At 43.0% G+C, this 21,883-nt stretch overlaps 1 protein-coding gene across 7 annotated transcripts in view; it reads left to right on the top strand.

Moving 5' to 3' along the window:
* The window catches only part of ARSG (arylsulfatase G), a 1,341,775-nt gene that overhangs the window by 776,289 nt on the left and 543,603 nt on the right, over window positions 1-21,883 (top strand). Inside the window, exon 8 of one of the 7 annotated variants that reach the window (XM_069199860.1) lies at window positions 938-1,143. The exons of 5 other annotated variants lie outside the window; for them this stretch is intronic. The gene's annotated coding sequence lies outside the window, so the exon portion shown is untranslated. Of the gene's footprint in view, window positions 1-937; window positions 1,144-5,573; window positions 5,639-21,883 lie in introns of those variants that run through there. One more of the 7 variants, XM_069199866.1, reaches the window with a different exon arrangement.

Here is a 21,883-nt window from a genome sequence, read left to right as displayed (position 1 = left end):
GCCCATATTGTCTTCACGCTGTGGCACACTTAGTTTTTCCTTTGCTTTACAAACGGTCACAAAATGATTCTCTTTCCCACAGCCTTTATATATCTGTCTAATGATGGGACATTTTCCTTCATGTAGAGACTAATTCACGTCTAAAACATAACTTCTTTATATGTGTGGACATCATTTTGTGTCCTTCAGTCTTTTGCTTTGGCTTACTTTTCACGGTCATGACTCATTCACTCTGGGCACCTCTTGCCTCCATGATAGCAGCTTGTCTTTCAGCACGCTCTTCAGCTCTGGCAGCCAATAACACTTGCTCCAGACTGAGAGTTTCTCTCAGCATTCGTTTTCTGAACAAATCTGACTAATATCCATCAATAACTCTAAGACGCATGGCTTCTTCCTCATTAAATTCATTGAACTTTAGTGATTGATGAGTGTATCGAGTCTTTTCACAAATTCATTGGTGGTTTCACCAACATTTTGGCGTTCTTCGCTGAAAATTAGTTTTTCATAATCACCATTTGGTACTGTTTGAATTTGAGATTGAACATTACTTTAATCTAATGGTATGTGACTTCCTCGTCAGTTCTCAGCATTTTCTTTATGACTTCATTCACACCATCACCAGTAAGATTTTTGAGATATTTGATAATCTTTATGTTATCAGTCTTTTCAAGTGCATCAATGAAATAATCAAAAGTCTCTATCCGAGCAGTCCATCTATCATCAATATATTGCTTTTTTGCAGTATCAAAAGTTAGTGGTGGTTTCAGAAAGGCAGCAGCATTGTAGACCGGCGTGGAACTTACTGACGTTGAGAGCAGTGTGATCTCTGATGCTGTTTGGTAATCATGTTTACACAAACCTTCTCTAAAGTCTTTTGATGTACTGGCCTCAGGATTGTCCTTAACATTAATTGGACCTTGGGGCTTTTTTTTTTTAGCTGCCATCTGAAAAATTTCACTATTCAGAAAGTTGCTTTTGGCTCTTTATTATTTGAAGACCTATGAAGTTGTTCTGATGACCATTCAGCAACTTTGTGGGCAAACCATTTGGGCAATGGACTGCTCTGTAAGCTCAACCCTGGGCTCTTCTTCTTGAACCATTTTCCCGAGTGCTGTGGTACAATGGCTCTGTTTAGTAGATCTGGTAAGTCATTTATTTCTTCTTTTCTAAACATTAATTCATGTGCATTCACAAGTGTATTCCTGTACTCAGGACAGGGCGTCAATGAGTGCATGAATGGATGAGTCACATATGAGTCAGCAACTTCATCCATGTACGTCCTCACTAATCCATCTACTCATAAAAACATTAAAATAGCCAGTAAATGCAGAAACACTTAGAAAAATAAAAGGCCAAAACTATTGGATTTGCCAAAGTATGTTCAGTGTTGGAAGTTAACATACCATCCAAACAGCGCCATAGCTACAGAGAAGAGAGGACGACCAGACAGGGCTCCACCAACCCATGCTGATGTGTGGGCCTCTCCACATTGCTCTGACAGGTAAAGTTAGCTAGTCAAAACTAAGCTGATTTAAATAATCTATATTTATCTTGGCATTTCAGTTAAATAGCAACAACTTCTCAGCAAAATAGCATTCCAAACCAGCAAATGTGTGCTTTTCTTTAGATATGATGCAATGACAAGTAAAACTAATTCTGCACATATCAAAGTAATGGTGCAATGGAAATTGAATATGGTAAGCCAGTCATTATGAGCATAATGCTGCATACGCCTACATTGTTTTTGCTCTACAAGGAATTTTTATTTATTTATTGCATTTATTATTCAAATTTGTTGTAGCTTAAACTAATGATCCAGTATAAAACTGAAATGGACAATGCTACATAACTAAGATTATTACAGGCCTCTTGGGGTAGAGGCTAGGTATCATAATCTGCATTCCATTCTCATCTGTATATACTGGAATAGCGCAGTGATGTGCTCTGAAATTATGAGATGCTTGAGTCTTCCTTAGCAGGAGAGGCCAGCAGTGCATGCAGAGTGTGGGTGCTGCTTGGTGTAAGGCTTTGCCTCCGTGATGCTTATGCTATGTGAAATGCACAAGTGGAGTCAAGACAAACTATCTCTCCCAGAGCACAATTGGGGTTCTCATGAGATTTGCAACAGTGGCGACCATCTTGGATTCATAGTTTGTAAGTTCCTTGTGTTGCAGAGAATTCGTTGCTAGGCTTAGTTCCTGCAGCAGGACCCTTTTTCCAGGGATTGGAACTCAAAGCACTAGTATCTTGGGCTTATCAGAGATTTACTGGATACAGACAAGTGTTCTGGAATAGTATTAAAAAGCAAGGATTTAGACTTTGATATTTGAACAATGTTCCTGGAGTCGTCCTTTCATGGATTATAAAATCTAAATTTACACTTATTCTTTCATGAAAGGAGTGAGAGGGATGCTCAACTTGTACAGACCTTGTTTATATTTCTTTTTGAGTCACCTATTGTTAGAAATTGGGGCTCTAGTTGGCAGAGCTATGCGCCCTGTCCAAGTAGGGATCACAATCCAAGTCATTGTAAGTCAAATACACAACCTAAATTAGCCTGTGCTCACCCTCTAGTAGATTGGCCCAGAGCAGGTAGGCCTAACTTAAAAAGCGAGGTATAAAGTATTTGTGCAACACACACACAGTAATCACAATGGGACCACCAGAAAAAGACTCCACACAAATTTATGAAAATAGAGGATAACTTATCCGTGTAAATCAAGGTCAAGTGACAAATATGCAATCAATAGATCAGGAATTGGGTAATTTAGAAAGATTTAGGTCAATAAGCAATATTAGGCTAGAATATCTGGAATCCAACTAATAATTTCACATTAGTCTCTGTAAGACCTTCTTGGCAGCAGAGGAGTCTTATCTTTGGGATATCCAGTTCATAATGTTAGTGTGTGGGACAGCGTCTTTGCAAATCCCATGCGGCTTGGGAATGGAGCTTTGTGCTCTGATATTGTTCCTATCCAGACAAACAACGTGCACTCCCTTTATGGGAATTATGGTACTCCCCTGGTTCACTACACCAGCCACCTAGTGCGTGGAGACAGAGAGGCCAGAATGTCAACAATACCTTTGTTGTCATGTCAGAAGTGCCCGTGTGCTTCTAGGCAGAGGATTACGGTCAGATTTCCTTCTCACACCTCGATGTCACAGGACACTGCTATGTGGCTATGGGCACTTCATGTGAAGCTGGCGGCTGGAGCCCTAGTCACCAGTGGTCTCACTCCCGGAGCGCGTGCAGCTGGCTGGAGTGCCACCCAGGGCTCTGGAAGAGTGCAAGCGGGTGAGAGCGGCCCCGGGGACAGGCACTCGGATACAGGGAGCACAGAGTGAGTGCTGCGTCCCTCCTCTCAAGTGTGAGACCCAGGGGGAAGCTCAGTTGGTGATGGGGAGTTTGATGTTCTGGAGACCCTCAGTAGAATCGGAGGCAGGTCAGCAAGCCCTTGGAGACATCTGGGGGTGATTTCTGGTCCTTGATTTGCAGGGCAGAGATCAGGCAGCAGGGCACTACATCAAGGCAGAGGAGCAATTCCTGGGAACAGTGGTGATCCTGACACACAGCAGTGTTTATTCCAGCAGAGTTCCCTTGAGTACCGAAGGGTGCTGATCTTTGGGGGTCAGAGACCCAGTACTTATACTAAAAAGTGCCTTTGATGTGAGGGTGGACTTCAAAGGGTTTCTGTAAAGTGCACAGGTCCCCTTTCCAGCCCAGCCCCAGACTATCAGTGGGAGGTAGTCAGCCCCTTTGTGTGGGCTCTGGCCACTACCCCTTAGAAAAGTAAGTTGGAGCCATTCCAAACCTTCTCCCCAGGAAGACCAATCAGTATGCATATGAATGCAGATGCAGTTGAGTATCCTGTGTTGTGGGTGTCTGAAGGAAATGCATGTGTAGCTGTCACCTAGCTCAGGCCAGACATGTGTTGGAGGAGAAGTACCAAAGGGGGTTCCCTGGTTTAATGAGCGTAGCTCGTGCAGGGAAATGACTACTATAGACGAAATCTAAATACCGAGCTACTACAGTTTACCTGTGGGATGGATATTCCTCAGGTGCATTATCACTATAGATATCGATAGCCTTTTGGTATGTTTGCGGAATGATTGAGTTAGGTATTATGTTCGTTTCTTTCTTCCATTAGGCTTTCTGTGTTTTAGTATTTTGTAAAATCATTGAATAACATTATATTTTTTTAATAGAATGCTCATATTTGTCATTTAATTCGATGTTTAGCTGTATTGTTCATTCATAGGTCACTGGCTGTGTATGCCTGACATACAACACTAAGGTTATTGATATCTATAGTGATAATGCACCTGAGGAATATCCATCCTACAGGTAAATTATAGTAGGTCGTTATTTAGATTTTGTCTATAGCAGACATGTGTTGGACACAGGCTGTAAGCACACAGAGCAGTGAGGGCAGAGCAATGCCCACTTTATAAAAGTGGTATTTCTAAAATAGAAATAATAAATTTGAATTTTCCAGTTTAGAAGATTTATCATTACTATTCCAATGATATGAAACATGATGCTGCTACTCCTTTCTGATCAGGAATTACAGCTTAAAAGTATTTAAGGCATTCCCAATGCTGGCCTATGAGAGGGGCAGGCTTCATAGTAATGAGAAACAACTTTGGGTGTTTTTTTCATTACCAGGACAGGTAAAACAGAGAAGTACATGTACTGCCTTTTACTTACCTGGCACCCTGCCTAGTTTAGGGGTCACATATAGAAGAAAAGAGGAGTCTAAGGCTTGGCAAGTGGTATTGAATGCCAAGTTGAGGTAGCAGTGAGACTGCAAACAGGCTCTGCAGTGGCTACTTAGGTGGGTGGCACACTCAGCGCTGCAGGTCCACTAGTAGCATTTCATTTACGGGCCCTGGGTATATGGTATACCACTTTACAAGGGGCTTACATGTAGATTAATTATGCCAATTGTGGGTACACCAATGTTACAATGTTTAAGGAATAAGCATGTGCACTTTAGCACTGGTTAGCGATGGTAAAGGGCACAGAGTCCTAAGGCCAACAAAAAGACACAGCAACAAAACAGGAGGTAAAAGGCAAAAAGTCTGGAGTAGGACTACCCTAAGGATGCCAAGTGTAACAAATATTCTTTTAAGGTATTGCCAATGGTGGAAAAGTGATTAATTATTGTCAGTTTATTTTGTTACAGTTGATGAGCTTTATACATTGAGAATCATTCAGATCACGGGCTTAATTTCCACATTATTGAAGGGAGTTAGCTATATAGAAATGAATGACAGAAGTTTAATTTATATTGCAGCTCTAGGATGTCATAGAATTTCATCCGACTGTAGGGTGTCGATAATACAGGGATTGTTACAAGGTATAACATAAGTTCTATCAGGAATGGTGATTAGGAATTTCAGTGATGAAATATGAAAGTGTCATTTATTGTATTAGATATAAACACTTCTGCAGTGTGGTTAACAACAACTGTAAAAATGGACAAACTGAAGATGTCCAGTGTCTCTGCTTTTCTCTCTTGCCCGTTCCCCTTTCCCTGTATTCAGTGCTGACCAGCTTGTTATCATTTGTGTGAGTATCAGTGGCTTCAGGGAATTTTGGAGATTATCGTCACACCCGTTGGGTTCGTATTACCAGGTTAGTGCAAACTGTCCATTAAGATACTGATTTCGATTTACACTGTACTGACGGAACGGTAAATCCATGTGTAATTTTATGTTTTACCATGTGGTAACACTGCACCACTAATATGTAATTACTAGTTGAACCAGATTTACTGGTTGCAAAATCACACTGAAGTTCCAATACTGTGGGTTTTAACACATCCAAATACCACCTGATCTGAAAAGGTAGTAAATGTATGCCCATGCAACTGTGTGGGGTGAGGGTGACGGGTTAAGAGATGAGGATTAGGGGAGGGAAGGGGAAGGGAAGATAAGGGCTGGTAGGGGCAAGCATTGACCACCCTCCTCCGCCACTGCAAAAAATCATCAGGGATTGGGCTTGCCTGCTGCAGCCAAGTCCTCATGCAGCTTTACCAGATGGCATTACCACCCTGTAAAAATGGTTCAGTTGTGCCAACAGCCAGAAAAACTATCATGCAGGAACGCCATCCCACTCATGAACGGGGGGAGGCCGGAATTACATTCGGTGATTTCACTCTTCGGGGCTAGTAATCAGCGCATAAGAGCTGCCCCTTTAGTAACAAACAAATAGAAAAGGGAGTGGTGTGAACGTGTCTACAAAAGAACACATTTCAAACTGAGGTTTTAGAGAGGAATACATCGTACATCCCTGAGGACGACTTTGAAACAGAAGTAGAGGTACGCTCTGCCAAGCCCTGCTGAATGCTCCTCCTGCCACTGTTGCCAAGATGGCTTCTTGTACTAAAAGTTGTGACCGTTCACTCCTGTACTGAGCACTCTTAAATGTCCTCCAGTTGAGGCCAGAAGCATTGCCAACCTCTCCTGCATTATCCGTAAATCTCTTCACTCTATAACCCTAACTCCCATGCACAGAACCTGTTTATTTCAATAGGTCTCACCTCGCTTCCAAGCATTTCTTCAGCCCTACTCGAAATCCCAGCCTTCAGAATGAAAACGACACTAAAACGATCCATCTATGGGAGTGCGCCTAACGTGTCAAATTCTGTTCGACTGGCTATCAGGACAATCCCCTCCTTCGAAATCTCCGAAAGGGAGCCGAAGTCCTTACTTTTCTGGTGGCACTTGCATCTCTGACACACACACACACATTTTGTTTTTAACAACTTAGTCACTGCATATTTGTACTGCAGTTCTATAAGCGATTGTTGTATAAGGCTGTGTAGATTTGATTATTGTTTTGTATGCGCTAGTTTCTTATTCTGCTCCGTACTGTTACTCCCTTGCTCATTAGGTATACATTTACTATGCAGCTCTTTTTTCTGCTAAATTATTGAAATACGACCCTGAAGTAGCCTTTTTAACATCTTGGTCATGAGGCTAATTGAAAACCGTGTAAATATTTGGAATCGAACGCTTTCAACATTGCTTTGGCCCTGGTGACTACAGATTTTGTAGAAATCATGAAAATATATATAGAACAGACATACCTTATGGACATGAGACATCCGAGCTTTCGAGTCCTTCACAAACGTTTTCCTCACCGAAAGCAGTTGAAACATCGTTACAGTGTTTGTATTAATAGAATAAATTATAAATAAATAATAGTATTAGCTTCTAAGATTTCACGGAATCAGAATAGGCATGGGACATTAAGAAGGCTCACTATGCTTGCACCCAAGTAAACCTCCCTGGCCCTGTGGGTGAAGCTACTGCGACTCTGCATGGTCGGTGAACTCCTCATAATTAGCATACAGAAATATAGTTTTTGTGAACCATATTTATGAAGTCTGAAATGTACCTTTTCCTACCCCGCTCATGATGCAGAAGTGTGTCAGGCGGTTTGAATGAACACTTAAATCTGACTGTCTTTCCTGTCGCTAAAGCATACCAGATTGTCTTCGGAGCAGTAAATCTTCCTTGCTCTAAATTATGTGCTTTACCCGTCCATTTGAGATTCTTTTGAACTGTACCGTCCTTTTCTTTTTCCATCCATGGAAGCAATGGGTTCTTGTTTTCCCAGGCTGTTTTTTTCTGCTTGGTGCAGGGTCATAAGCTGTTCAGATAACTGTTCCTGCAGAATGTTGCACCGCCGATGCTGGCTGGATATTTAGAAGCAGCCTCACCTGTTCGTTTACCTCCCTGCTCTTCCCTGGATACTTGAGGTTTGTTCCCCTTCTTTAGCTCTAGCATCTTATGCTACCACTTTTTTTTAGGTTTAAGCCATGTTCAACCAAGCAGATTGCAGCACCTTCGCTATCTTGTTTGGGACGTAGCATTTTTTTTCGCTTGCCTACTGTTTCTCTGTGACCGTTAGGACTAGGCCTCTGAAATCTGGTGCCAAGGGAGCCTGCATAAGGCCAGCGGTATTTAATTTCATTCTTAAAATATGAAGTAAAGAGATGAGTATGGTGTTCTGAAACTGGGCACGGTGATTAGCACACTTTGAGTGAGCTGGGGCACATGAGTGAGTCCCATCATTGGATGGCCCTTTTCCAGTGCTTTTGCCACAGGATAAGTGCTCCTAGCATTGGGTTTCATGGGATTCTTTACAGGATTCCTTGAAATCCCATTGATTCGAGGAATATTCCATTCATTTCAAGAAGCATCCTATCCACCTCTACTGAATGAATGCCGCATTTATTACAGAATTTCCAATAGTAGTGCCCTTGAACTAGGCCTAATGATAGCCTAGACTCAGAATTCTAACCCTGCCTTCTGCTCCTTCTTAGGCTCTCGAGTTAAGTTTGTCAGGTCACCTCTCAGAATCCTTTTAAAAGTAATGAACTATATCAGTGGTTCCCAAGCTTTTGACTTATGTGGACCCCCACTTTATCATTACTGGAACCCGGGGACCCCCACTGAATCATTATTGAATTCCAGAACCCCCCACTAAGTCATTAATGAAAGCTGGGGACCTAATCTGTTAACATTCTTAAATTTTCTAAGCAGTCACAGACCCCTTGAGGGGGCTTTGTGGACCCCCGGGGGACCCCAAACCACAGGTTGTGAACCATTGAACTATATGAATTTAATAGATGTATAATGTGTCCTGTGAAGCTGAGGGTCAGCAGAGTGGGGTGCAGTCCTAAATGTGATGATGGGGCTAGTTCCCGTGCCCACAGCAGGATTATTCTTGTAATATCTGAAAGAACTGGTGGCAACTACGAGGGAGCTGGGAGATACTGAGGACGTACCTTCCTGGTACAGACAGCAAGCACTTAGGGTGCTACAAAGTGATGTTGGCTTGTTGCATTCACCACATTCCCGGTGAATGGTGAAGGTGTGGCTTCAAAGAACAGGAGAAAGGCTCTTTACAAATCGAGATTGGAACAGATCCAGTTTAGTACAGCTTAAGGTAGACCCATCCTGTGTTACCGACAATGAGGGCTAGGTGGCCGTGGTCTGGTTAGGACTTACGGAAATTGATCAGGTTATACCCAGTCAGGAAACAAAAAATTGTGAGGCTTGGCAAGGCAGTATGCAAGATGCTGAAAGACACAGCTTTGCCATGCATGGTGTTTCTTTCTAGGAAGTACATAGTGGTGAGGCTTGGATGTACTGACCTCCCCAAGAAGCATTTCCTACTTTAGCATTGCTAGTAGGTAATGGGACTGATTAGATTTAGATTGCATAGCTGTTGTGAATATTGGATGGAAGCCTGGGCAATAATTACCCTTGGTTTGGTTTATCTCTATTGATTTGTGATGGTGGCCCAGGCAGAAGCTAAATGCTCTTTCCTGCAGTCCACTAAGCAGCCATGTAGATGGAAACTTTAAGGGGAGCTAAAAAAAATAAACATCAGGTGACTGTCAACTCTTTCTTTGATTTTTGACGTCGTGAATAGCAAAAGTCTATAGTAACTGTAGGAAAAACAGAGACAGCAAATGCATGCGCATGCTTCAAGATATGTGGTAATGTAAAGTAAACCCAGTAATTGATTGACGCACAGAACAGAATTTGCAAGTGCCTTTCCCCCACTTTATTTGCTGACAGTAGTGGACATCTGATACGTCTGGTCCTTGGTAGATAGGCCATCTTTCCCAGTCAGGCTTAACGATAAAAGGGAATAGAAACCTAGACTATAATTGTCAGTTTCACTAAAAGCAGCAAACAGAAGTGCAGTAGAGTTTTCACAGACAATTCTACTAGATGATTAGAAAACATCACATTCTGACCTCCTCATGGTGGTAACAGAATCAAGAGATAGTCTGAATATGAAATCTGGTTGAGTGGGCGAAGGGATGATGATCAAGAGAGATTTGAAGCAGTTTATGTCTGTGGCTAATGTGCGACCATAACAGTTTGTCCTTCTGTATATTATTAAACTGTTTGGTGAGAGATTTACAGTTTGTTATAAACTACGAGAGATTTGGCAGATAAAGTCCCAAGAGACTTAAAGAGATACCTCAAAGACCACAATGAAAACATTTGAAAACACCTAGAAACCAGAAAACCACCTTGTCATGCTAAGCAGGAAACTGTGAATTGCGCCGACATCCTCTGTATGATAGGACCATTCAGCATTGTGTGGTGGAAAGTGAAGAGATACTACTAGTACTTGGAGAATGTTGTTGGCATTTTCATAGTTTCAGGAAGACTGAATATGAGTTAATTACTCTGCGGTTCTTACAAAGTCATAGGCCCTCATTATGGCCCTGGCAGTCCGAAGACCGCCAGGGCCGCGGTGGTGGTCTCACCGCCAGATTCCGAGTTTGGCGGTTTGGCCGAAGCCAAACCGTCGATACTCCGCCCATCCCGCCGCTTTTCATCGGTCTGCCGGGCTGGAAGTGAGTACCTCCAGCACGGCGGACGCCGTAATACCGATAGCAGGAGACTGCCAGCATTTTCTGGCGGTCACACCGCCAGATAAAGCTGGCGGTCTTGCATCCTGGCAACAGGAATAAGCATTTCTGTCACCAGGATACAGTCGCAAACACTTCCACATACCTGCACGCATGCACTCACACAATTCTACACACAAACATCCCCCCCACTCACCCACGCAAATGCAACATACACACCCATTCACACTGACATACATACACAAACACCACTGACATTCACGCATTCACTCCCCTCTCCAGCGCATAACCACATTCACGCCCCCTCACTCACATGCATTCATTCATGCCCCCCTCCAGTGCATACCCACATCCCCTCCCCCCTCACCCACATGCGTCCATTCACTCCCCTTCCCCCCGCACTGCATAGACCCATTCACTCCTCCTTCAGCACCGCACACACCGCGTCCATCAACATTCACCAACATACACGCACCCACCTCTCCCCGCATTCACAACACTCACACACGCACTCACACACTCACACATGCACTCACTCACACACGCACACACCCCCTCAGGACACCACCACACCATATTACGGGTTGTAATATGCCGGTGCCAGCGGTGGAACCGTCTGTTCCCCGCTTTCTGCCAGCATGACTGCTGTCAGATTTTCACCCAGTTTCAACTGGAAATCTGAAGGCAGCCGTAAGGTTGGCTTCTGTTCTGATATTTAAAGACAGCTACTGAATAGCAGTTGAATTTCAGGAGTATAGAGCACTGAACTCAGGGGATGAGTAATTTATCTGGGGATCAACAATGTGTTGGTGACAGACAAGGACAGAAATACCTCCACACGATCAATTGCTACACAAATTGTGTCAGGAGCCTGGGATAGAAAAGTTTATTTTAAAGTCAAAAGCAGCCGATTATCTTGTGTAAGAAGTATTTTCCCATCCAACAAGTTAAGGAATCAGCATGCCACAAGCCTAGATTTTGGGAACAGAGAAGTCAGCACCAGATTAAAAATGTTCGATAGTGGGTGGTCTATGATGACGATTAAGCTTTTTTAAATGTTTAGTCATCCATATTTGTATGGGGCTTTTTACCATAAATATGGCACCTTAGCAGTTTCTTGATCTGGGATTCCCTTTTCATTCAGTTTTGAGACTTCCGTCAGTCTATTGTGGGCGGTAATTTGATTTGGGTTTGTTTAGTAGAGATTTGCTAAATGTCTAGTTTACTTACTGTGTTCATCAATGTAAATGTAAAACGAAAAGGACCCAGATTACTCTGCTTCAGGTCACGGAGCAACTCCATAGTGCCCTAGATGAAGCTGCACATTTGTCTTGATTTTTCTTGATTTGAGCACTGCTTTTGACACGATGTCTCACAAGATTCTGATACAGGGTTTACAGTGCATTGGTGTAGGTGGGATGGCACTGTCTTGATTCGCCTCCTTCCTTTCTGAACAATTTTTTCAGGTTATTTACCCTTCTTTTACCTCCAATGCACATATTTTACAGCATGGCATCCCGCAAGGGTCTTCACTAAGTTCTACCTTGTTTCATGCATATGTCCAACCGTTAGCCCAAGTCATTGAATCCACCGGAATGACACTGATATCTGTGGGAAACAGGCCCCTTGTTGCAGTAGCCCCCCACTTTTTGCCTGGTTTCTGGTTGCAACTTAGACTGGAGTGCACTGGGATCCTGCTAACCAGATTCCCAGTGCCAGTGTTCTTTCCCTGAAAATTTAAAAGGTAATTGGCACCACCTTCAGCTGCCAGTATAAGTCTCTAGTAAATAGGACTTAGGAAACTAGGACATGCGGAACTAAGGGTAGACCCCTGAGGGCAGCAGCACTGATTGTGCCACCCTCTAGGGACATGCATTCCAGTACACCCTGCCCTGCCATTGCAGGCTCAGTATCCTGAACCTGAAAAGTAAACTCAACATTGTACACTTCCTGTGTGCCCTGTCCACTCCACACTGCATGCATTATAGGTAAGTCACCCCACTGGCAGGCCTTTCAGCCATAAAGCAGGGTGCACTATATTGTATGTGAGGGCATAGCTGCAATAGCAATATGCCCCCACTGTGTCCTTGCCAAACCTGGGACATAGTGAGTGAACAGAGCAGCCATTTTAAAGTGTATGTGCTTGACACTGGTCAGTATGAGCTACATGTTGGCTACTCTAGACCCTGGGTTGTGTGGTATCAAACAACTCAGACTGATAAATCCCCAGTGGTGGATTCATTATACAATGTACGCAGGGGGCCATTAGAGGTACCCCCTGCAAACGCTAACTACCCTGGCATGGTTGCTGACTGGTTCTATCCAGCCTGTCACCACCAGACATTCAAACTAAACCTCAGGGGAGAGATCTGTCATTCTGGATTGTAAAACAATGCCTTGGGTGGAGATGCTAATGCCCCCTCCCTCAGGAATGTGCACTGACCTGGTGCCGAGCTTCATTGGGGCTCACTGCCTTTGAAACTCGACCCCCAGGCCTGCTGCTAGCAGCAGAGGGCCGCCCCTGTTGCAAACCCCACTTTTGGCGGGAGCTACAGTGGAAAATACACAAAGGGTAGGAGGAGTGGCCCCACCTGGCATGCACCACCCATAAGGTGTTGTCTGCGAGGTGGACATTTCATTTAATTTTTCCTCCATCTTGGATTGAAGGAAAATAGCCAACCAGGTATAAGGATGTGATCTCTGCCCACCGGAAGTAGTCACTGAGTGGATGTAGCCACCCTAAGGTAGATGACCCATTGGTCACTACCAGGTTCCCCTTAAAATGTCCCCTAAATTTAGTATTTAGAGGGCATCCCTAGACCAGGAAATCAGATTCAATGAACAAAAAGAAGACAGCACAAAGAAAAACCGAAGCACGAGAACTGTGGACCTGCTGCATCAAAGAAAAGGTGCCAAATCCTGCCTACTGTACCCAGGATCCATCAGTTGTGATGATTTGCCGCTGGATAACTGGACAACTCTACAGAAACCCCAGAGGACCTCCAGGCTTTGACAATCACCCAAGAACTCCCTCCAGAGTAGAGGTACCACTCTACAACCCAAAGAAACCATCAAGCCAGTGAGCGTCACTTGGTTGACCAGCCACTAACTCCCAAACTGTATGCAGCAGCTTGACCAAACTGCATCCCGATGACCCCAGGGACAAACCCTGCCAGTGTGCTTAGTTTGGTGGCACTGTGACCTTCAGCGGCCAAACAGTGCCAATACCATAGGTATTGGTCTGCAAACATCGGACATTCAGAAAAATGGCCTGCCTGGGGCTGCAAAAGAACCAGAAGAAAAGCCCAGTTGAGGGACTTCAGGAACACCCTGGACCTCCCACCAGAGTTCCTCAGTTGTCCTGCAAACGACCCTTGAACCAACGTATCTCCTGCTCCTGAGGGCTCTGCACCCAGCTGCCCTGTACCGAAGAACTTGCTGTGCACTAAGGGCTCCCCAATCCCTGGTGACCTTGACACTCCAAGGGGACCCAAAGGAACTATCTTTAAACCTAACTGTGCAGCTCTTTTCCAAGTGGTCCCTTGCAGTGTCCCTGCACCAGCTTCAGAGACTTTTCCTGCTGCTCACCCCGGAACCATGAGCAGTCCGAACTTATCCAGCTGGCACAGTGAGCCCACCGATGACCTCGACCTAGCTGCAAAAGGAAAACTTATATGTATTTTTAAAAGTGTTCCTCCATTGATTCCTATGGTGCGTAATTATTCATAAAAAGACTATTTTTATTAAACTTCAAAAATTCAAATCTCGAAAAGTACAGAATTCTAATGATCTTGGTTTTAAAATGTATTTAAAAATCTGACGTTTTTTATAAATTGGCCTTGAGTCATTCCTTTGAGTGTTTGAGTTGCAAGATTGATGCGGTGGGTACAACAAATGCTTTGCACTTCTCCAAGACTGGCCTAACTGCTCGACCAAGCTACCTTAAAAAACTAGAGTATTACGTGATCAAGTTTTTGCCCCTGTAAAACAACGTGTGTTTGCCTTCACCCCCTGCACAGTGTGCCTAGCTCTGCACACTACATAGAGGGCCAGCCTCCTACAATATCCTATGCTGATGATACGCAGTTGGTACTTTCTCTAACAGATAACCCCTCACTTAATTGCGCCAACTTTCAACAAGCATTGACCAATAGGTCTCTCTTTTAGGACCTTAGAAGTGTTTACCTATGCAGCACGTTATCCTGGGTGCTGTGTTGTCAGGGAAGCTATACAATTGCTACACACAACCCTACAAAATGCTATTTGTCTTGGAGAGATGATGTAGCATAACATTTAGAGCTAACTGAGAAGCCTGTTTCGAGTCTAGGCATTAGGTGTCCCCATGCGTTCAAAAAAAAACAAAAAAAAAAAAACTAGAAAACTTAAGTTTCAACTCAAGGAGCAGTTAATTGAAAATCTACAATAATATGAAATATGAACCATGACGCTGAGCTGTGTGCACTCCAAAAGCATATCAGAAATTAAAGTTTGTTTTCACAAGCATACACACATACACAGCTGCATTCTGGTTGGCAAATGGCGTCAGCTGAGCACGCCTCCCCAGACGCAACCCAAGTGCCCCAAAACTAACCATTGCAGAAACAGAGCAGGAAACTAACAAAATAAGCTGAGGCCCAAAAAAAAAGTCGTGCACATACACTAAGCTATGTGGATGATTGTACAATAATCCATGTAACAGGGTCAGTCTCTGGGATGGGAACAAAACAGCCAAAAGGCAGGACAAAAGTAAAGCATTTACCAAAGAAACCAAAGGAATTTTAAATGACAGGCCAAAGAACGAAATGAAAGTGATGGGTGTGGTGAAAGCCCTCAGAAGTAGATTACAGCATGTCGAGAGACAGCGCATGCGAGCTGCCTAGGCGCGACCTAAGAAGGACTACTGGCAGCAGCAGAGTAGATGAACGGTCATTGTCTACACCTGAACGCTAACAAAGTGAAAGTACTTCTGTTAGGTAAAGATACCCATCTCTCGGGAGACTATTGGTGGCCTATCCGCCTTGTAGTTTCACCCAAACGTTTTGGAGAAATCTTGGGTGTTAACATGGACCACTCTTTGACCCTTAAGGCCCAGGCCAGCTTAGTGGCTGGCACCTATTTTGTGCTCTTGAGGAGTCTTAAACCTATTCTTGGTTTCTTTCACTCCAATATGCGACAGGTTATTGTCCAGGCTACAGTCCTATCGCATCTGTATTATTACAATGTCCTGTATTTGGGTGTCAACAAATTGGTTAATGGAAGACTTCAGCTGGTCCAAAATGCTGCAGCTAGACTGTTGTTCTTGTTCCCAAAGTTCTGTTCAGTGTCCGGACTTTTACAGCAACTACACTGGCTACCTGTGGAGCAGTGCGTATATTTCAAGTCCTTGTGAGCTGTGCATAAAATGTTGTATTGACACGGGGCCCCTATCTTGTATAAACTGGTGCTTCTGTACCAACTCATCCGCGCTTTACGCCCGGCGTATCCTACCTTGGCTGAGGTACCTCACGTCAAGCGAGTAAGAGCTGGTGGCCGTTCCTTTAGAGTTAAAGACTCTGCTGCATGGAGCCCACTACCCTTCCATATTACTGAAAACCACTTGCGCTTGAGGAAGATCCTGAAAACCTTGCTCTTTTCTCTATAGAATTATCTAGGGTACTCTTTCTTCTTTGTCTGCTTCTAGCAGTAGCAGTTTTGACTCCTGTTTAAGGCTTAGTGCTGGGAAGCCCCATTGCTGGAGCAGCCATGTGCCTTACAATTTTTTTAACAAAACATAACATGAAAGATCTTTGTGTGCCATGTTTATTGATATGTATGCCAAAGTACTTAGCCATTTTTCATGACGTGAAATAGTTGTTTGTTCGTTATTTTGACCACTACAGAATGCTTTTTAGATAGGTATTTCTAGGCACAAATAAAGCTAAGTTGCACTGTTGAACATATGAGGATGTGATATTTTAATGGTTCTAAGATATATGTTAGTGTGATGAACGAAAGTGCCGTAGATTTGGAAGCACTTGTAAACTAGTTGGTTTTGGTGCTATGCTGTGCACATGAGTGTGTGGTATTCTAATAATGCAAACCTATCCGAAAGGTAGTAGAGTGCTGAACAAGACAAATAGGAAAAACACAGTTAGTGTGTAACAGGTAAGGCAGTTGGTTTGTATAGGGTTACTGCATCTTGATGTTGAGGTCTTTAAAGGGGTAAATCTTTAGCTCCTTCCTAAATTGAAGCAGGGTTGTGGAAATCCTGATGCATAAGGGGGTATCATTGCAGATCCCAGGTACATCAATATAAATGGTCTGTTGTCTTGCCTTTCCTTTTTTGCACTTCTTTGTCTCCAGTCTGATGGGGTCTTAGCTGTGAGTGTGCCTAGGACCACAGGAGAAGGTGGTGAGCCATAGAGGGTTTGCAGATGGTACAGCTGTGTTTGAAGATTGTATGTTAGTGTCCAGTCTTTGGAAAAACAAATGTAATAAGGAAGGTATTGTTTAGTAAGTATTTTTGGATGGACAGTACCATTGGTTGTCTGGTGAAAGCTGCTTCGGTCACATCGGAACTGTGCTTGATGCTTGAGGTACAGTCTGTATATAATAATAGGGCTGATGTATGATGTTTCTTGGTTTTGGGTGATGCTTGAAACACAGTGACTGGTAACAAATCATGAAACCTGAGACATGGAAAATGCATGTGGGATGTAAATTCAGAGATTGATAGTTGGATTGTTCTGTGGGAGCGAAAAAGGCAAGACAGACATTTGTAGAACATTGCAGGCTTACAATCATTGGTGCATAGCTCATTATGCTGCAAGCAAACTGTATGAACAATTATGACTTCTAGAAACAACAGTGTAATGCTAGAGTTATAGTGACAAATATTTAGATTGCAGTTCAGTCATATAGTAAAGATAAAACATTGAATAAGTTAGATGGTATGTTGATGTCCAACCGAACATCCATCTGCCAGGCCTATGCACTGTGCCTCATGATAAGCTAAATGCCACTGACAAAGCAGGCTATCATGGAGGAAGAGGGGGTATGTCTAGACTAGAAGGATGGTATCACCAATGATTTCTACAAGCAGGTTATTGAGCAACCAGCGGTAAATTCAAGCAAATATTTCAGTGTCCATCTATGAGGTAACAACTATATAATTTCCCAAACCTGGCAAATACTAAAGGTTGAATTTGTCATATGAGCCTATTTTGCTAATCAAACCAAGGATACAAAGATGTTCTCAAGATGACTGACTCAAAGTTTAAGGTGACTCTACATATAGTAAACCACGTTATGGAGCACAGACATAGACACTCTATGTGCCGAAAACAAAGAGTAATTTTTTAATGTGGTATAAAAGAAGACTTTATTGTATACGATTATTTAAAAAAATAAAAATAATACAATTAATAAAAATATAAAAACATGGCACTGACATCAGAAATGTGCAATCAATGCTCATATGTGATTCGCTAAAACCATTATTACAGCTAAAGCAAGCAAATAGCAAATGTGGGGCAATGTAATCAACAAACAAAACATATGGGAATTACTGCACAGGTTGACCACTGCTAGTGGTGGCGTTGTTGCCTGGTGTGCTGGATATTGCAATAGCAAATGTACATCATTGGCAATGTGAGATATACCTAAACCATACAGTCTCAACCAAGCATTTACTTTAAACAATTGCCTCCCAGGTTACATTATGCTGAGGTCGCTTGTTATTACTTTATCTTAAAAGAAGTTATGGAGCGAAAGTGAAAAGAGGCCTGAGTAATCAGTCAACAGTTGCTCGGAGTGCTCCTAGGCACTCTGCTGGACAAAGCGCGAGTAAGAGAAAAACAACAAATATGTTACTCAGGTTGTGGAGCAAGTCAAAGCTTTTAGGCAGAAGAGCTAATAGCCAAAGTCCCCTGTGGGGACCCCAAGCAGTTAAATCTGTTTAACCCAGTAATGAAATTTTTATCAGCAAGATAGTCAAAGTTGTTTTATCAGGATTTAGAGACACAAAGAGAGCTTGTTGGCGTTTGCGAACTACCAGCTTGTTCTACTCTCCCCATAGCGTAGATCTGCATTGCTTCAGTAATGCTGGTCACAGGCACACAACATGTTCAAGGGATTCTTCACAGCGACCACAGCCCTTACAGATAGATCCAGCCAAGGGCTGTCGCCAGCAGGGTTGATGTTTAAAAAAAGCCCATTCTCCTAGCTTAAGAGCCATGAATCTACCCTTGAAGTATATGGTATAAGTAAACATGAGGTAACTCACTGGGGAGGGTGGCTGGTACATGTTGAGGACAGGCCAGGCATGCTTGCTTTTATCAAGGAGAGCTCTATCTGAGTCATATGACCACAGCGGAACACATTTTCTGATGCCTAATCTAAATGTAGGGTGGCTCAGGTTGCTACCCAAAAGATATTTCACATTCTGTAACTGCTTGCAATCCTCAAGGAACCGATGGTGTGCTCGCCGCGATGTGCTTGCAGTGTCTTCTGGTTTTGCTGCTGTGCTATCCCTTAATGTATACCACTCCAGTGCCCGAGATGGGACTCCTTTTATGGCATGCAGACAGTCTTACAATGTGATATTCCCTTCACACGTTAGGGCAAGACAAGTGTCAAGCGCTGATTGGATGTCTCTTCTGTCTATGGTGCAGCATAAGACAGGGTTTCCCCTTTTCCCCTCTCTTATATGCTATGGATATTGAGCCATTTGCTTATAAAATTTGAAGAAAAAGGATAGCATGAAAGGTTTTAAGGTTGGAGAAACTGAATGCAAAAAAACTTTTGTATATTGACAGTGAGCGGCTCTATCTAACCATTCCTCAAGGTTTGTTACTGTCATCCACTAGTTGGTTGACACCTATGAAATTGTGGTGTGCTACAACATTAATCTGCTAAACACTGTTCGTGTTGGTATCCTTGATAACGTGGTTGCTAATATCACAGATTACCCTTTTGTGTAAGCTTAAATACCTGAACACCTAGACAGCTGCTCGGTGCCTAACTTAATATATTGCAGTAACAGTGAAGCCTTCCCCAGCCTAATAAGAGCACATACTAAAGCAAATTTGAGATGAAACATTGAGCCCTTTGACTTTGTTCTGATAACGAACATGCCAAAGCTTATTAATTTGTTTCATATGATATCATCAGATAAAACTACCAGGTTCGTCACTAAATTGAATGCGTCATTAAATAGTATTGGAAAATCTAAAAAAAGAGGATTGGTGAAAGGTTTTGCAAGACAAATCACCGTATGGGCTAGCACTATCTAACGTAGTAGTGAGCTGCCATTTTGCAGCTCAGAATTCAATAAATAGAAATTGCTGTAATTGTGCCCTATAATATCCTTGTTTCTCCATTTGTCTTTCTATGATCCCTTTGCTTTCCTGGCACTATTCTCATTGTGTATGGCGGATGTTGTCTCTTTGTGATGCTCTTTCCAATTTAAGTAATGGAAAACCCCAAAATACATTGCTCTAGATTTCCGTTTCTATAGCAACAAGCCTTGTGGAGCACTTCAAATCCACGCAGTCGGCTCTAACTGTGATTGTTGCACACTCGAGGGTGTTAATGTTAAGCACAGAACGCACAGCAACACAATCTGTTGACAGTAGCTTCAGTGGTCTACTTTTGAATACGTCTGCAAAAGCGATCACACAGAACTCGGGCAGGAACCTCCCGCCAGTTGCTCAGAAGAGGAGCTCGGAGAGGGGAAAGAATTGAAACGTTTTTTACCCAAGTTCTGATGTTTTTAGGTTAAGGCGCTTAAATCTAGGCTTCACTCTTCTAATGAGCAGCTGCAAGAGAGATTCAAAGCAAGTGGACTTCAAACTATCTACACAGAGCCAATGCTTTCTACAACAGCAATTTTTCAAAATTAGTGCTTCAGATGTCAAATTACAAACTATGGGGGTTATTCTAACTTTGGAGGAGGTGTTAATCCGTCCCAAAAGTGACGGAAAAGTGACGGATTTACCACCAGCCGTATTACGAGTCCATTATATCCTATGTTACTCGTAATACGGCTGGTGGTATATCCGTCACTTTACCGTCACTTTTGGGACGGATTTACACTCCTCCAAAGTTAGAATAACCCCCTATATCTAGGTGGTAAGCGAGCGCTTCCACAAATTAAGTTCACTAGGGCAAGGTATACATTGAAAGATTAGCATACCTATAGTGTGTCCTGTTGTGAAAAGAAGTAATGTTTGAACTTGTGTTTTGAATGATATTAATCACGGATTATGTTGTTTGTTTTCTTTCACCTGAGGTGAAATCATTAGCATCTGGTACGGCACAGCCAATCAGAAGGTTTTGAATGTTGTTGCGTTCACTTTAAAGTCAGAAAAAGTGTGAAACATGGACATGACTCGAACTGGGATAGTTATCTTCCAGTATGGGGTGAAACTGGGCCATTGTCTACTGCCAGCCTCATTCCCCACATTATAGTGTCTCAATTTAGTCTCCCCTCATAATTGCAAGGTGAGTAATTAAAACTCTCAGTAGAGAGCTTACATTTTGTAAAACAGTATCTATTATTTCACGTAACACAAGCTTAGCGCATGTGCTTAGCAGATAGACTGAGTGGATGTGGGCTAGGGAGTAGCCAGAGAAATAAAGTACCCACCCCCCCTCCCCACACACACACACACACACACACACTTGAAACCATTTCTCAGATAGCTATGAGTAAACTGGCAAGTGAATCCTGCAGTTGTTCAGGAGATTGTGCCCCTGATGCAATCTTTAAATTCTTAAATGTCTTTCTTTCTCTCTCTTTCCGTGATTTTGTCTGTTTTTGTTCTTCCTTCTTTATTTCTGTCTTTTTCCAACTTGCTTTCCTTCATTGCTTCCATCCGTTCTGTGATTTGTTTCCATGTTCCCATCCATCCATTCATTAATCCATCCATTCATTAATCCATCCTGCTTTCAGTATTTCTCATCCACTCACCTCGCTTCTCTCCGACCTTTCTTTATTTTTTTCCAACCTTGATTCTCTTCATCCTTCGTTACCTTTTCCTTCCTTCCTTATTTTTAAATGTCATCCACCCATCTTGCCGTCCAACTGCTCGCCCCTCCATTCACCCTTCTCTCTGTCCACCTTCCCTCCATCCATCTACCCAACCATTTCTGCATCCATCCATTCATCTCTAATACCATCAGTCTAACTCGGCACTATTCCTCTCTCCACCTCCCCCCCTTCTTTCAGCTATCAGAGAGGTCATTTTTATGAGCTCCTCTGAGTCTAGTCCTGCATGGTGCAGTACTGGAGACCTACACCAGAGTTTTCCAGCAGTAGTTCTGCTCTTCTTACTTTGAGATATTGTTAACTCTGTAGCATCATAATTACGTTTGTTAAGCACCCAAGTGACCCATGACTGCTCAGATACCTCGTTGACTCGGGCCAGGCGGGTTAAGGTGCATGTTACCCTCCACTGCCTTTGTCGACTCTTTGGTTGGTGGAACCCGGAAAG

This window comes from Pleurodeles waltl, chromosome 7, assembly GCF_031143425.1.
Source record: "Pleurodeles waltl isolate 20211129_DDA chromosome 7, aPleWal1.hap1.20221129, whole genome shotgun sequence".
Lineage (NCBI taxonomy): Eukaryota > Metazoa > Chordata > Amphibia > Caudata > Salamandridae > Pleurodeles > Pleurodeles waltl.
Note: the sequence above shows the minus strand (reverse complement) of the source record. Positions and strands in the feature narration are given on the sequence as shown.